The following is a 17704-nucleotide window of genomic DNA, read 5'->3' on the forward strand; positions in this document are numbered from 1 at the left end:
GCACGTAACCGCGCAGTCCAATTCAGTTTTCACTTGACATCTACAGGTGAAAAAAAATCAAATAAACTTACCAATGGTAGATTTGAAGTGAAAATTACTCTGTATTGTACTGTGGAGTGCAAATAACATAAATGAGATGTCGCTTATCTATTTCTTTTTAAATTTAGTTGTTAATTTACTCGGATTTCACTCTGCATGTAAACATAGTCACAGTGAAAAAGCTACTGAGGCTGAAGGACATTATGTGCCAACTCTCATCCATCTATCCATCCATTTTGTCAGTGTTTATTCGATTCCCGTCCATGCCACTCTGTGCCATTACCACTGATTTCATTACAAGTTACATTTGGAGGTCAAAACTCCACTTTCGCGTATTAAAAACAAATTTCCTTGCTCCGATCCGCTGGTCAAAAGCTGCATTAGCTAAGTTGAAACCCCCATTTAGCTTATTGGAAAAGCCAGGAAGGACATTAGATATTAGGATAGCCACCATCATTTCCGAGGGAAGTGTCAACAGGGTATAACCAAAACACACCATTTTTCAGTCTTTATGTGCCATTATGTCGTGGATAATGATTTTTGGTGTCTTGGATAATCTAATGAAAGACAAGTGAAGGCGTGGAGGCCATCTCTTTTGTGTGAATCAATGGAGGTGTCTGGAGAAGAAGGCTAGAGGAGAAAGTAAATGTTGCTGTGAAATGATCAATAAAAGCAAAGTTGACTATGAGCAAAGCTGCCCATCGCTCATCTCTGTGTTTTTCCACCCAGACACTTTTGGTTGCTTTGTAGTTTTTCACTGAAGTTAAAGAGAATATTGAATAAAAAATAGACTTTGAAACCCCAAGATTAAGGGTGAAGAAAGTATATTTTATACATGAATAGGACAGCTTGTAGGCTATGTTGTTTTGTATTGTTTTTCGTGGTATTCAATTTGAATGGTATATGGTCACATTTTTGTATAGCGCTTTCCACCTTCGAGGCCCTCAAAGCGCTTTACATCAAGGAACCACTCACCTAAAAACACATGTTCCGTGTGCCAGTGTACGCAGATACTGGAGGTGGGTTAAGCGTCTTGCCACAATGACAGTATTCATCTGTGGGAGCTGGAATGGATCTGGATCAGATCCACTGGCCCACAGTTGAGAGAGCAGGATTCGAACCACCTCCCTTCGGATAAGTGGACAAACACTCCAATTAAGTTACTGTCACCAATTTCAACAGCTATAATAAAATATAAGCTATGCTGTAGATAATTTTAATATCATACTGTGGAACATTTAAAGCAAAGCCATAAATCCCCATATACACAGTGCTTGGAAGTTCTGTTGTTATGTCCTGATTCAAGACACACTACATACCTGTTAGTGGCGGTCAGAGGGGTTAATGGGGAGAAGATTGGCAGCCTCACTTCTGTCAGTCTGCCCCAGGTCAGCTGTAGCTACATTAGTATCTTACCGTCACTGAGTGTGGAGTGAATGAATAATACACTGCTTTGAGTGTCTTAAAAGCTGCTATATAAATCTAATGCATTATTATTTCAGCTTAAGAAACCTCATATTCACGATGCCAACTTGAAGACCCTGGTTTTAGCATATTGCATTCACATCACATTTACAGGAGAATAGAAGATGAGTTCCTGGCAGTGGTGAGAGGTGGGGGCTCTTGACGCCTGGATAAGAGTGGTGGATGTGTTAAAATGCTGTAGGTGGAGAGGCAGTGGGCAGACACGCAGAGCAGGACAGCTGCGCTGAGTCCTGTGATCCTGACAGTTTCGCACATCAGAGGAACATGTCGCGCCCCAACCTGCGAAGAGGACGGCGACAATCAGCCGCCCACTCACCCAGCTGCTGTGCTGGGGGGGAAGGACTGCGCTGGAGGGGGAGGGGCTGCGTTGGAGGGGGAGGGGCTGCGTTGGAGGGGGAGGGACTGTTCGCGAGGTCACTGCTGATGGATGACCTCCCAGACTGTCCTTGAGCACTCTGAAAGCTTTGTATATTGTTAGTATAAACATCATGAAATAAAATCTGGCTAAGGTATAATAATATCATAAAGTACATGGCAATATATGGTACAATGAGGCCAGGGCAATATTATTGGAGCATAAAGATATGAAAACACATTAGAGAGTAGTGACACTTTGTGGGGAGTCAAATCGCTCATGGGACCTACCTCCCCAATGGGGTCAAAAATCAGGACCATGATGTAAATCAATGAATTAAAGTTCAGATATGGGTTAAGATTAGGTCAAGATTAGGGTTTAGGAAGGTTAGGTTTTAATGAGATAAGAAACAGTCTTCACCAGGAAGTTAAATTAAGTTCATGTATGCTGTATAATGCATTATGTAATGTCCATGTAAGACATGTAAAACTAGTGTGTTTCAGATTTACTGTATACAGGTAGCAGTACAGCAGATGGTTGAAAAGTTTGCCATTGCCAGCTAACCAATAGGTTTGTAGTTTGATTGTTGCTTGAATGCACGTGTTTATCCTGGCAGAGACAGACAGCGGCCCAAACACTGGCGCCATCTAATATGTAACACACTCTCACTGATGGAACTGTGTTTTCCATTCTGTGCCTCCCTAACCACTTATAGTATTATGTAAGCACAGTAATGCAGACAAACTCTACTCTTCTACTATTCAACAGCTTTCATTCAAACTAAAGTTCTTCCTGGTTTAAAGGTGTTAAGGTTCTGTCTTTTCAAACAATATACTATTTGAATTGATAATCAATGTGGCCACAGTTTTCTTCACTCTAAAACCCACGGATAGGAGGAGACAATACATAAGTTAAACTTGTTCAAATCAGATGCACCTTTTACTGAAAACAATTGTTATGCTGATTTATTGCAAAAGCAGTGGACATGATGGCCAAGTTTGTTTATGTTTCAATATGGTGTTTGGTTCCTGTACCTGCAGTCAATCATTAATCAGTGCTACTACAGCCACGGCAACTCAGTGACTGTCTTCTTCCACATGAGGCATGGCCTGTCCATATACTGTGAATATCATAAAATGCCTGTATGTGTCCTCTGTCTGCAGGTTTACACCACATTTAATGTAATAAAGCCATTGATAGAAAAGAATAGAGCTCCAGCCAATCACATCAAGTAATGGCAATTGTTCAAATACTCATTAGCTTTACAGCACGCAACTTATGGAGTTTATTTTATTTTACGTTCCAGATTGATGCCAGTGCAATTTATATAAAAGTTAAAACAAGAGGACAATTTTGTTGACAGGGACAGTCAAATTGCCTTTTTAATTAACTTACATTTGGCACAATCTGCAAACATTGATTAAACAATCCATAGAGTATTTAAGTAGAAAACTGCATTGGCACAAAGTTGTATTGTCATTACAATCACTATTTGCCAGGAACTGCATCCTCAAAACATCCCATCCCAAAAGTGTACCCTATTAAATAATTTACTTTTATCAGTAACAACAACCACATTAGGTCAAAGTCCTCTGTACTGTCAAACATACACGTGAACAGAGCACAGGGAGACCTTGAAAACCCAGTGTTGGTATCCAGTATCCTTTTAACAATGTTTAGTTAATGAAGCAATGACAATAAAGTTTTGTTTGATCTGTTTTGGAAAATATCTCCCGGTAAGAGTTTTTGGAGTGTTGAAAAGGAGATGGAGAGGCTGAGGAGGCTGGTGGTTGTGCTGTGGAGATATGACGATAGGGGGAAGAAAGTGATAACTGATTAACAGCTTTGATTGATTTATAATTGGTTGAAAGCTGAACGCTGGCTGACAGTGGTGTAACTGATTCTTATTTGGACAGAGGACATAAAAATATCATGATTTTCTTGGAACCAGATAACAATTTTTCCACGATTCTGAACAGTTTGAGTTTTTTCTTCCTGTGATCGGTCATATCCACCTGTCACTCACTCATAGAGGCAGACGACTTTATTTATAGATAAAACAAAAAAGTTGTGGAAGCGTGCGGGAGAAAAGTGTCTGGCAGCTGTATTCAATAGACAAATAGTCAATAGTGAACCACAAACTGACCAAAATAGCAAAGATGAGATCACGATTACATTTTTATGACCATATCAAAACTACATACTCTCCAAAAAACAAACTAACTTATTAAACAGACTTCACTTAGACAGACTTGGAATCAAACCACAGCCTTTTTGCTGACACTGCTCACCACTCTGCCACCCCTGAATAGAATGCATGGAATTACAATGAACAATCCATGTCTGTAATCCTTTATGTAACAATGACACAAACATTTTTCACCACAGAATTATAACTACTCCCACAAGTACACCCATGTCATCTGTACAACTCGGCAGCTAATTTCCTTCAAACATTAATATCTGTACATAGATTGTTATTTTGGGTGTTCTATATGGTCTGGGGCCTGAACTAGCATTAATCATGATGAAGGCTGGATAAATTTAGCACTCACTGGGGATAAAAATAATTCAGCCGAGCTAAATCAAAGCTAGGCTGACACGTTCCTTTATCACTGCTAACTTGAGAACTGTACTTTATTATAGTCCCACATAGAGCAATCTAACTAGAACAGATCAATCTCTCCAAGAACTTTTATGTGTGATACTTAATACTGCTAGAGCTGGAGCAGTTAGAGTAATAGGAATAATCATGACTACTTTACTATTTAAATAATGGTAATCCTATTTTGATCTCAATGGTTTACTGGACTTTACAGACTAAACAAAATGTTGTTCTTCTGTATATCCTGAAGACTTCAGTCAACATATTTAAAATTAATTTCATTTTTTAATTAATTTCGTTAAAAACAAAAACTCAATTTACAATATAAAGAATCTTTTGACTAGTCGACTATATGAAAATACAATCACTGGCTAGTTCAGGCTGAAGAACATCTGTTGGCCTCACCATGTTTGTTTTGGTTCACTTGGTTCTTCACCTTTGCTTCCACTCAGACCTCACTGTTGCTCTGTCATTGGTCCACCAGCTGTTGGCTGAATTTGAACCTTGCAGCGGGAGTATCTCAAAATGGCTTCTCGTGATATTGCAAGAATACATTTTGGTGTGATGAATACACCGACATACACAAAGAAATTTATTTTCCCTCCAATTTGAAAAAGCGTTATGGATGCCATACATATGCAAATTAATACATAGATGTCAAGATCTGCAGTGCTATCAGTGCAATTCATATGAAGCTAAAGTAGTAGTTTCACCTTTGTCCACATGATGGAGGCACCTGTGAGCCACACCCAGGCTAGAAATGTTTGGACTTGGCCCTCCTGTTTCTGTGGCCTATTGTTCTTCTGTGTTGTTACCCATGCCTCTTTTGTTTTATTACAAATGTAAATAATTGTTTATGTTATGTCTGCCAAATTATGTATGAATCCTATTTGAATTACATAATTTTGAATTATGAGTATTACTGACAATATGAAACATGTCATGGACATGGGATGTTATGTTAATGTAATGTTAATAAATAACATTAAGTCAATCTGCTGAGGGTCTTTGGCTCCAGCTTGAACCTGTATATTCACTACAGTTTGTTATCACTAAGCAAAAACAATTCTTAACTCAAAGCTTAGTGGCACCATGTCAAGTTGGCAAGCATTAATTACTCACAGCAAGAGGTACCTTGGTTTTGTGAGAAAATGCATGCTGTTTTCAAAAGCAGCATAATATCCTGTTAATCATAATGCACAATGCATCCAACTAGGTATTGTTGACTAAGATTTGTCTTGCTCAAGGGCACAACAACATTATGGAGCCTCCAGTGATCTGACTGAACAATAAACTATATATATATATATATATATATATATATATATATATATATATATATATATATATATATATATATATATATATATATATATATATATATATATATATATATATAAACGAACATAGCTAGCCCACTAGCCACTGTGTTCCAAATATGAAGGGAATATGGGCACGCCTCTGACTCCATCGACTCCTCCAATTCACTTTGTATTGAAAAAATGTTGCCTCTCTCTCCATAACTGCTGCTGTCAGGCTCCTTATTTTGGTTTTAAAAGGTTTGTATTAACCTGCTCTACATGATAGTGGTGTTTTTACTTCACTATTTTGTCCATGAGTCATTTCTATTCCTAATGTGGAACTTGGCTCCAAATTTGCCCCTATAACTGCTACTCTGTGGCTTCATTTGGCTATGGGTGATGTCACACTCCCTTAGCCCACTTCTTTGAACCAGGTAACTTGGGTCCACCTGCTTGACATTGAAAGCAAGGCAATAATACCTCCCTGGGGACATGCAGGCAGCAGACCATCCACCAGAAAGTTACACATTGCAACTTTAATCCAAAACTGGGACTTTAAAACTATGTGATACCAATCCTTATTCTGTATATTTGCTTATCTTACAGTCTTTTTTCTTTAGCCCCTTTCAAAGATGATTAAGTGGGGCACAAAACTCCAGCATAAATGTTGTATTTGCATAGGGATTTGGTCCTGTGCTAAGACTTCAATGGCACGCCCCCCCTCCCTCCCCACCCATGTGCCTCGTAGTGCACACAAAGCCCCAGCCGTCACCACTGATGGCAATGCACAACGGGGGCTGGAGTGTAGACAAACTAGGCCAGCTATATAAAGTGGTTGAATCTTACTTTTCAAACCGGTTGCCATGGCACACGTACTTCATGTTGCAGTGTGGGATTTTTCTCTGCTACATATCACCTTAGTTATTAATGAAAGCCAGTGCGTGTTGAGCTAACTCCATCAGTTGCTATGCCAGAGACGGAGAGCTTTGCCTTTACATCTGCGAGTGGGAGGATATTGCCAGAAATGTCATACCTGTCGTGTTTCCCAAATACCATTCATCAAATCTCAAGATCGCATTTAAAGAGGAACAGCGCGGACTTGGAGTGTAGTTTACAATCTGAAAACCTCCTGACAGCCAGACCTTTTAGTAATCCCATTGATATTCAGGAGCCGCAGTGTGCCGGAGAGCTCCACACAGAACGCATTCATACATCAGACCGCTAACTAGAGATCAGGGAGAGTGCGTCTAGGACAGGGGGAGCTTAAAAGACAGGCAGATGGTGAGAGGCGTCTGCTTGTGTTTTTACAGGATACTTTGCACTTTAACTTGTCATCAGTAATAAGACTAGTACACTTTTTTGTTTTCATTAAAGAGCCCATATTGCACCATTTTCTGATCTAATGTTGTTTCCTCATCAAAAACATACCTGGAGTGGTGCCTGGAGTGGTGCTTTGTTTCATTTATTCACACATATTTAACACACAAACCCTGCATATTTAGGTTGAGTTCTTCTCTCAAACAGAAAACACTCTGCTCCACCTTGCAATGTCACATGGTAAGACAGGAAGTGCTCCACTGTGCTTTTAAACTTGAAAAACACAAAATGACATTACAAAATGGAACAGAGCTTTTTGAGCTTTGGACATGTAAACAGACTAATAATAAAAAGTTTGTAAAACATGTGTGAATGAAACAAAACACAACTCCATGTATGTTTTTGATGGCTTTAAGCTCACAAGAGTCAATTTTGTGTAAATATGGGACCTTTAAAGTTCAAAGTTAAATTATAGACAATTTCACAACATATTTCAGATCTTACTAAATCATGCCTAGATTTTAATTCTATTTCCTGGTTGAACATGGGCATATGACATGATAAAGAGGTAATTCCATAATGTTACCTGTTAACGGATTTACCACAAGTACTATGCCATTAAACCAAGTCCAAAACCATGAACATCTGTCATATGCTTTAAACCTAATGTTGTGTACAGATTGGACATTTGGGAAAGCTTGCTTGAAGAATAGTGTAAATCGTATGTTGCTAAGAGGAATACTCTAAAAGAGACTAAAAGTGTGTAATTTTTCTGAAAAGTTACACACTTTTGTCTCCATGGAGATGTGCCTAGACAGCAAAGTATAGCATCCAACTCATCTTCAAGCAGATGAGTTGGATACTATTTCAAGCAGAGAGCACCACCAGGCCAAGCTGCAGGTCAGTCTGTGCTCAGTCTCACAGTAGAATTCATGTTTTTCAAGGTAATTAAAAAAATGCCCATGAAATAAAGGCTATTTAGATGTAATGTCATGCTATTGTGGAACATTCCATGCAAAACATCTCTGGAGGCTTAGGAATGGTACACATTTGCCTTTAAAATGATAACACCCTTATTTGTCCCTCTCTCTGCTGTTTGCAACACAAATGAACAACGCAAAAATAAACAAATAAAGACCTGTAGCCTGATAGAGCCATGTATATGTTGTGAGCAGCATTTGACTGCAGAAGGTACCCGGAGATGGCTTATAGGCTTAAAACTGCGGAAGAGGATCTCCATGGGCAAAATGCAAACAGAGCCTCTTTCAGTACTCAGAGAAGAACATTTTTGACTTATGGGTCAATGAAAAGACCATAAATGAAGGAAAATACAATTCCAGGTGTGTTTTCCTTCATTCGTTCATGATTAAAAGCTAAAAAAAAAAAGAGTCAATTTTACATTATATGTGTCCTTTAAAGGTCCTATATTTCGCAAAGTGGAATGAAGTGTTTTCTGTTTGAGAAGAACAGAAAGAAACCTAAATATACAAGATTTGTGTGTTAAACACATGTGAATTAAATAAAACACAACTCCAGGTATGTTTGTGATGAGGAAACAACATGATATCAGCAACACAGAACAGAAAATAGTGTAATATGGGCCCTTTAAAATTTGTGGTATCTGCTTTTACATTCAGTGGACATTCATCTCCAGTGAATATATTATTGTTCTTATAATAACACATTTATAGGCCATCAGCTTTCTGTCTGTTTGACTGGCAAGTGCTTCTTGTTGCTATGCTCAGGAACCATTCCCTTTGTCCCTTATGGGCTGACCTGGTCTTGGCTGCCTCTAGCTCTAATGCATTTGTGGGCCCTGCTATAGCTGAAGTGTGTGCATCAGTCAGAGTGATTACAGCCCGATGGTATAATGGAGTCAAGATGATCTGCACTTGTTGTTAATTGAGGATGGAGCACATCTCTCTCAAGTGTAGGGAATATTAATAAGAGGATCCAGCGGAGGAGGTGAAGAGCCTGTGGAGACTGTTGAAAAGGCACGTTTAATGGTTGGCTACCGCAACACTTTGCCTTCACAATATTAACAGTGGTCAAGTGGAATAGTCTGTTTCTGTTTTGTTGTGGCCTCTAGTTCATGAATAATGGCACTTGCTTAAACGTTTTACATAATGCTAATTAATTTATAGAGTCCTCGTGAGACTTACAGTATAGACATGATAGCCTTTGAGCACAAAAATGAAGATTAAAAAATGTCTTTATTTGTCCCATCTTCAGGTCTTGAACTAGGCTTTGTCAGGCGTACCTGTGAAAATTCCACAAAGGCCCACCAATAATATCTATAATAGCAATAATGTCTACAATATCATACATTCAAAACATGTAATATAGACTAAGTAACACTTTGTATTAGACTGATGTCATATTCAGTGTTCTGTGTTCGGTGTTCACATACAAAGTGTGGGGTGCGGATATCCTTTGTTACATTCAGTGGTCTGTGATTTTACACATTAAAGGTGCACTGTGTAACATTTCTGCTTGGGGCATCCGCTACCTGCTTGTCTCCATGGATATGCTATTGTTTTGTCTGTAATGCCCTACTGTTTGGCATAAAACATAGGCTTTAATCTGTTATGCATTTGTCGAATCTTTGCTACAGAATACCTTGAAAAGTGTATTTTCACTGTGAGCAAGGTCGCTTCTTCACAGACTTGTAACTTTACTTGTATTAGCATAGATTAACAAGATCGTTTAATGCCATACTGTGGAAAACCTCATGAGAAAAAGACAATCAAGTGGCAGACCCTACAAGGTTGCACAGTGCACCTTTAAGGTTTGGTGTATCATTTTTATTGTGGTGATGCCTCATGACAAAGAACTTAAAAGGCTCCATTTTCTCCATTCCACTCATATAATAAAGTGTATTTTGAGGTCTCTAAAACACTGGTGAGCTGTCATTGAGCGATCTGACCCACCCAAACGTGCAGGATCTGTGAGTGGAGGTCTGATAGTCTATTCAAGAAAATAATAAAATACTGTATTATGCAAGTTATGAGCATAGCCCAACACTGATAACTCAACTAACAGCTAAACTGCACTTGGATGGATTTTTTGAGAACATTTTTCATTGATGTTTGAAGTTTTTTCAGACAAACTTAGACCTTGTGCAGCATATTTTACAGTTGAAACTTCACTTGTGCACAGCAAAAGTGTAAAGTTATCTCCTGTGTGAAATACATAGCTAACTTTCTGACTGCAGCCTCCTACACACCACAAACCAGCAATTTCATTTCTCTAATTCTTATCCTCCAATTGTCTGGAGAACTGGCTGTGAACAAAAATTCATTAAAAACGTCTCTTTTCTTATTTCTTCCTGCCTCTGCTTCAATGCTTTGCTCCACCGCTAATTCCGACTAGCTCATTGTCGCGTTATGTTTTTCCTTGTTAGCTTGCACGGGTCTCTCACCTCTCATTAGCATCTCCTCTGCAGACTGGAGGCACCTGTCCCGCGCTCCCTCTGCGGATATCTGAGCTCGGTTTAAATCAATTTCCATGTTAAATAGCTAGCTGGAAGGCGTGGGTGGTCCTGGTGGTGGGGTGGTAGGATGGATGGCGGTTGGGACATGGCAATGAAGCGTGGCTATGGCCCCTTCAGGCTGATCCACTGCTGCATGCTCCTGTCTACTCCCCTACCCTCCGCTCCTCTTCCTCCTCTTCCCTGGCCTTTTATCACTCCATTTTCCCCCATGGCTTTAAGTTTTCACAAGATTTTTGGCTCAATTTTTTCCGCGTTTGTGCCTTTTTGACTTGCGTTCTCCCAGGGCATGTTCTCCATTCAGATGAGAGCTAAAGGACTGTTGACAAGGTAATATGGGTGTTAGTGTGCTAGTATAGTAGGCTTGTCAAAAGTAAAGGAAATCAAATGCTAATCGATACTAAAACTAGTATCGAAACGGGAGCGTGCCTATGTTCCCACAGACCTATGTTCCCTCAACCTTATGTTTCCTCATTTCTAAGTTTTGTTTTTCCTTTTTCTTTCCAAAATTAGGCCCTATGTTCCCACATTTCCTTTATCATCAATTTGCATAAGATTTTATCCCCATTTATCTAAATTTGGTAGTCAATTACACCCAATTTATTATCCAGCAGCAACTGACTACAGATATAGATGTCATGGTGCAAAGGACCCTAGGTTGAAATGACTCTGAGGCTACGTTTATATGACGGTTTGAACAGAAGATGCAAAAGTCTTCTTTTTTCATTCCGCATTTAGACAAGCATTTTCGGGAGGAAGTCTGCATGTATACGGTGACGTAAAAGTTTGTGGAAATCAACTGTGTATACATGCCAAGCGGCTAGGTGGTGACGTATGTGATGTAAACATGTACGCGACGTGAGCAGAGTTTTGCGTCTTGGGCAGTGTAGACGGAAACGCTACGGCAGAGCGTATTCAACTTTTACACTTTGGAGGGTGGTTTCAGATTTTTTTGTTTTTAAGGCCCAAAAATGCCATTGCAGACTAAACAAAAGCCATCCATCCATCCATTTCGTCCGCTTATCCGGGGCCGGGTCGCGGGGGCAGCAGCCTAAGCAGGGACTCCCAGACTTCCTTCACCCCAGACACGTCCTCCAGCTCCTCCGGGGGGACCCCGAGGCGTTCCCAGGCCAGCCGAGAGACATAGTCCCTCCAGCGTGTCCTGGGTCTTCCCCGGGGCCTCCTCCCAGTGGGACATGCCCGGAACACCTCCCGAGGGAGGCGCCCAGGAGGCATCTGGAACAGATGCCCGAGCCACCTCAACTGGCTCCTCTCGACGTGGAGAAGCAGCGGCTCTACTCCGAGCTCCTCCCGTGTGACTGAGCTCCTCACCCTATCTCTAAGGGAGCGCCCAGCCACCCTGCGGAGGAAACCCATTTCAAGTGCTTGTATCCGCAATCTTGAAAAACAAAAGCCACTTCCGATAAAATATTTTGCCGTTTTTACCCACAAGCGTTATTGTGTAAACAGGCCTTGAATAATCCCTTAAAAAAAATTAATAAATAAAAATGACTTGAATTTGAGTTTCATTTTAAGAAACTCTAACAAATGAGGGAACAAAGCTATGGGAACATAGGGCAGACGCCTATCAAAACTACAGGGTCTTTTAAACAAGTATTGATATTAAAAAAAAAGTGACATCAACAGGCCAGAAATTAACCTTTGCTGAATAACTTTTCCGAACTGGTACAAAATACACTAGTATAGCTTTGAAATTGAGTTTGAGTTAGTTTCTTCTGTTGACTGTTATTGTACAATGTAGGTACTGGAAGGGTATTTTTATCCTATCCTCTCAATGTACATGCAGTGACAGAATGAGATGTTAATTACCATGTGCAGAAATAAGAAACTGGTTAGATTTGTGAGCATACAAACTCAGTAGAATTCATTTTGTTTAGCTCGCGGCTATGTGCTATGAATCTGAAATATTGTGGTTCAAAATGATGCATGAAAAGCGAAGAGTTTCTGTGTTAAATTTTATGATAAACCAACTTTTTTTCACTTACTCAAACAACATCCATACACGTTATTTTTATGTTACTGCAAAAGGATGTCGGTTGCACACCAAGCTGAATGAGTCATTTCAGGATCTTTTCCCTGATCCTGTCACAATGGCATGATAAAACTGTGTCTGAGCTCAATATAAACAATCTTATGTAGTTAAAGCCCCATCGCGTGACTTTGTCATCAAATAATAGATTAATATTATAGCACATTTTCTATTGCACTGAAAAACATAGACAACAATATGTGTCCTTACTCTGACTAGGCTTGAATCTCCACAAACCTGACTCTTACTTGGTCTAGAGGAGGACTGTCTTTGGTTGTCTTCATGATGATTCATTGAAGATCATGATAAAGCAAATTGTCCAAGATCTAATTTGGATTTACTCACGTATGAACATGTCATCGCCATCATACTGTCAATATAAAACCATTAAGCCGTGTAGCTTTATCTGAAGATCCTGGCCATGAAATACCTGTATCGTTGGAAGGCTGAAGTACTTATTGCAAATATCCAGTAAATGAAATTCCATGCCCCTTGTGGCCATTTGTCGCTCTATTAATCAGATTATCTTTCTGTTTGATGATTTTATGTGTTCCTGTGGTTACTTATTGACTGATCTGATTGACAGCCCACACAGCCTGCTGACTCAGACACGAAGCACACATAGTAGAAATTGCTTCATAGGCTGACTTAGTTATTGGAGTAGTGTGTGATTTGCATGCTAATGGATTTAAATAGATATGGCGAGGTTACTAGTGAGGTTATTAGTGCACTATGGAATCTTACTGCTTGTATCTATGGAGATGTTATTACTTTGCCCGGTACAGTAGGGCACTCATTTTATCTCCATGGAGACAAGCACCAGGCCAAGTTACGGGTCAGATCTGTAGAGCGGTGATCCGGCATATGATAAGAAAGAAGTTTTTGTAAGATATTTTAGAAGAATCAAAACACTTAACAATATGTGGGGAATGCTATTTAAAGGTGACCTATTGTGCTGGTGTCTGCTATACAGCTATAATCGTTGACACCCATGGATATCATATAATTTGAACATTTTAAATCTCAATATTCAACTAAACCAACTAAATAAAAGAAACATGTCCACTGACTTCCACGTTAGAAATACGCCATGCCCAGTGGGAGCTGACGTCACCATAACCGTCATCACAACAAAGCTGTCGACAACTCCTATAGGTAGCTGCCGATCACACTGAAAGTAAAACCTGATTATTAAAGGGACAGTTTTGGTTTTGGACATAGAACCTCATTTCCTAGTGAGCCAGAGTGTTGGAAACATGTGGAGACACTTTTTTAAATAGTCCATCCAGTCCTTGTATTTGCAGAGGTCGCTCGTGCTAGGCTCGCGTATGTCAACGGCCATAGTTATCCTGCCACTAAAAACAGTCTTATCCACCCCACAAAACACCCAAAGCAAAACAATTATTATGTCAGACTGTCGATGTAAATGTGCAATGTGTGTTGTTAGCATATCATTTTAACCATGTTAATTTACCATGCAATGTAGAATGTTGAGACATGTTGTTCGCCTGTTGGTTAAGATAAGAGAGTTAATGTTTGGACTGTGAAAAGATAACTAGGCAGCAGGTGCGTTTCTGACCTAGACAATATATACACCATTCCATGATAATATGTACCGCTACATGTGTTGGGTCAATATTGCTGTGTATGTTTTTGCTGAATGCGCTACATAGACAAGTTAATATTTGACAAGATCAAAATTCCGGACTGTTCTTTTAAAGATTGCTTGAATATGCACATATCACACAAATACAACACTGGGGGAGTAAATGGTGAGGGGAAACAACTATAATATGGTTAAAAGCTCAAAAAAGTTTATTTTGCAGTATAAATCTGCTTTAAATGCTAAATAGGTATGTTTAATGCCACACATCTCCACGGTAGCAAACCATCATCCCGTGCTACAGAAAAGTTACGCAGTGCACCTTTAATGATATTAATTGGCCATAATAGTAGAGACAAGATCGTATAAAATTGTGTTAAAACTTTTAGTGCAAAGTTTCCTAAAGATATCACTATCAACCGTGGCTCATATTTCAGCGGTGGCACATGTCAGAAGCAGTCTTCTTCTAAACCAACGCAAATCAAACCAAAATATCTGTCATTCATATATTTCCCTTGCAGACAGGAGGTAACATAGTCTTCTTTTCCACTAGTTGGGTGGAATGATCTCCTAAACCATTCAGCAAGGCATTCAATTGCAATTTGAACACGTCCACTGCAATATTTAATCCACATTCTTTGGGTCAGAGGTATAATGTATGATTTATGGCAGGTCAGAACAAACACTTGACCTTTCTGTGAAGAATGCTTTTTGCTTCAAACTCTTTAAAAGTTCAAACTGTCCCAAGGTTCTCGTGCCGGCTACTTCGGAATGCTCTCAGTGCAGTTTTGGATGCTGTGTTTTGATGATGTTAGCAGTTGCAGGAAGGCAACCTATTAGAAAAGCACAGTATTTATAGCAACACGCAATCACTTAAGAAGATTACTGAAATATGATTAAGTGCTCAAACATGATTTACACTACTTCTCCTTATGTGTAGAAAACCTTTTTATTTCTTGAAATTGACTTTAATATGAGAAGATAGTCTGCGTTCACAATTCAGACTTTAATGTGTCCTATAGTATTACGCAAAATTGTCTCTTGTGAGCTTTAATTTATGTTTTGATTTGTTTTTATTATGATTTTAATGTGTTTCTTATTCTGTAAAGCACTTTGAATTACTTTGTGTACGAATTGTGCTATACAAATAAACTTGCCTTGCCTTTAAGTCATGTTATAATGCTGTTGCCTCCTCAAAAAACATACCTGGAGTTGTGTTTTGTTTCATTCCCACATGTTTGAATAATCTTTATTATTAGGGTTTATGTATTAAACATGTGTGAATGAAACAAAAGGCAATTCCAGGTATGTTTGTGATAAGGAAACAACATTATAACAAAGACAACTGTAAATAGTGTAAAATGGCATGTACGTAGCACTTTTCTACCTCCAATGGGAAATCAAACTAAGTGCTTTACATCAAGGAGCCTACACTAATATGCACAGACACTGGGCTCTGTGTTGTGTCTGTTTCGCTCAAGGACACAACAGCGGATTTGATTGCTCTACCAACATTTCTTATTTCGTTAGTGCAACCTTCGGATCAGTAAAGACGGACATTCTACCAACGGAGCCACTGCCCCCGACCTGTGAACATATCCAGAGTTTCCAAGGAGACTGCAAGTCCATTGTGAGCTACTACTGTGCCCGAGTCATTTCACATGTGGATCGATGAAGTTTAGTACATGGCTTTGACCAAGAGTTCAGAGAGGACAAACTAAAGCCCAATCATTCCCTTCTTATCTAAGCACTTAAAGTTGTCTTAAGAGGGATTCGTGTATATTTGAGAAACTCTTCTTTTTACTGCATGCAAGCTGCCATTGCTCAAATTATTCCTGTTTTCCCCTCCAGCCGTACACATAGGACTCATTCACATCGCCTATAGCCATTTTGTTTCAAATTAAAATAAAATCCACTGCTTGCTAACAGGACTTTGTTGGGATGTTTACTGTGAGATAGTGTAAAGGGACAACCAGTGCCACATCTTCTATCTGGAAGTCAGTGTTTCTTTTATTAAGTCTTTTTAGATCAATAGTGATTTAAAGATACCATCTGTAAGTTGATTTGATTTTTTTTTTTTACCAGTAGTAAGCAGTTGTGAAATCTGCTGTAAGATGTAGTTTTTAAGTTAAAAATTTACTTTTTGTTTAGTAGAGATAGGTAATCCCAGGGTTGAAACTATCCAAATGATTCTAATGAAGGTGTTTGGAGTTCAAAAACACAGTGAAGGACTTCCAGTGTTACAACATGACATCACTAAGTGGAACAGAGTAAAGAACTAAACTGAAATATGCAGGGTTTGTGTGTTAAACATGAGTGAATGAAACAAAACACAACCCAAGATAACTTTCAAATGAGGATACAACATTATAAAATAGATCAGAATATAACATAATATGGGCCCTTTAACTATTCCATCTCAACCACTGGGCTGCACCTTGTTATCACTCTACTTGAAAATTCAAACTTGTTGCCAGATAACAACTTCTTTTCGCATACGTCATACACCAGCTGTATTCTATCTGCACCTCCTAAATTACACTTCCACTATATAAAGCCATCCCTCTCCAGTCATCAGTAGATTAATGTGGGACTAGCGGGGACCAGGGGCTGGGGTTAGCTGTAGCGCATATCTAATTTGCAGTGCGCTCCATCATGCTGTGTGATGATGTAGCATTAATCTGCGGGACTAACAGCTGTGTTTGTGTGTGTGTGCGTAGACTGACAGAGCCTCATCCCAGCCTGTGTAAGGAATAGGCCCTAAAGCTTTTGGGGCTTTTGTCATCACCAATAATTATAGGCCAGATTCATATGCACGATTGAAATGAGCAGATAACAGCCTAAAGTGTCTGATGTCTGTGTGTGACAGTGTGGTGTAACTAGAGATGGTCATGTCAACTTTACAAGATATGAGGAGACATTTATTAGACAGGACCAACCACACTCTAACCACAATGTATTCATTTTTCAGAATGGTCTAATTTTACTGGCATAATTCTTGTCTCCATCAGGTATGTCTTACATTTAATAATCTCAAATAAAATTGCGGTGTAAAATGGAAAGTTGTGTCTCATAAGGGTGTAAAAGTATAAAAATATAAAGTAATTTTCTCCGTGTTCCTAAATTTCTAATATATATATGAAGTCACGTAACCCCTTTCAGCTCTAACTTTTCTAGAAATTTTAATAGATTCTATCACCGTTACGTGCACCAGCACTTCTTTTGTACAAAAAGATCTCATGTGTAAAGATGGGAGGCTTTTTTCCCCTTAAACACATTGATTAGGAATATTTTGGAAATATCAGAACATCTTAACCTTGCATGGCAAGGTTGCAATATTTGTTCACGAACTTACAAGAATTCAACTTGGCCTCCGCTGGTGCGATAGGGCCCACAAGGTGATTTTAGCAACAATCACAGAGCAGCATTGAATTTTGTGTAGAAGCCAAAGGCGAACGT

This window comes from Boleophthalmus pectinirostris, unplaced genomic scaffold, assembly GCF_026225935.1.
Source record: "Boleophthalmus pectinirostris isolate CB_2022bp ecotype Guang Dong unplaced genomic scaffold, ASM2622593v1 HiC_scaffold_21, whole genome shotgun sequence".
Classification (NCBI taxonomy): Eukaryota; Metazoa; Chordata; class Actinopteri; order Gobiiformes; family Gobiidae; genus Boleophthalmus; species Boleophthalmus pectinirostris.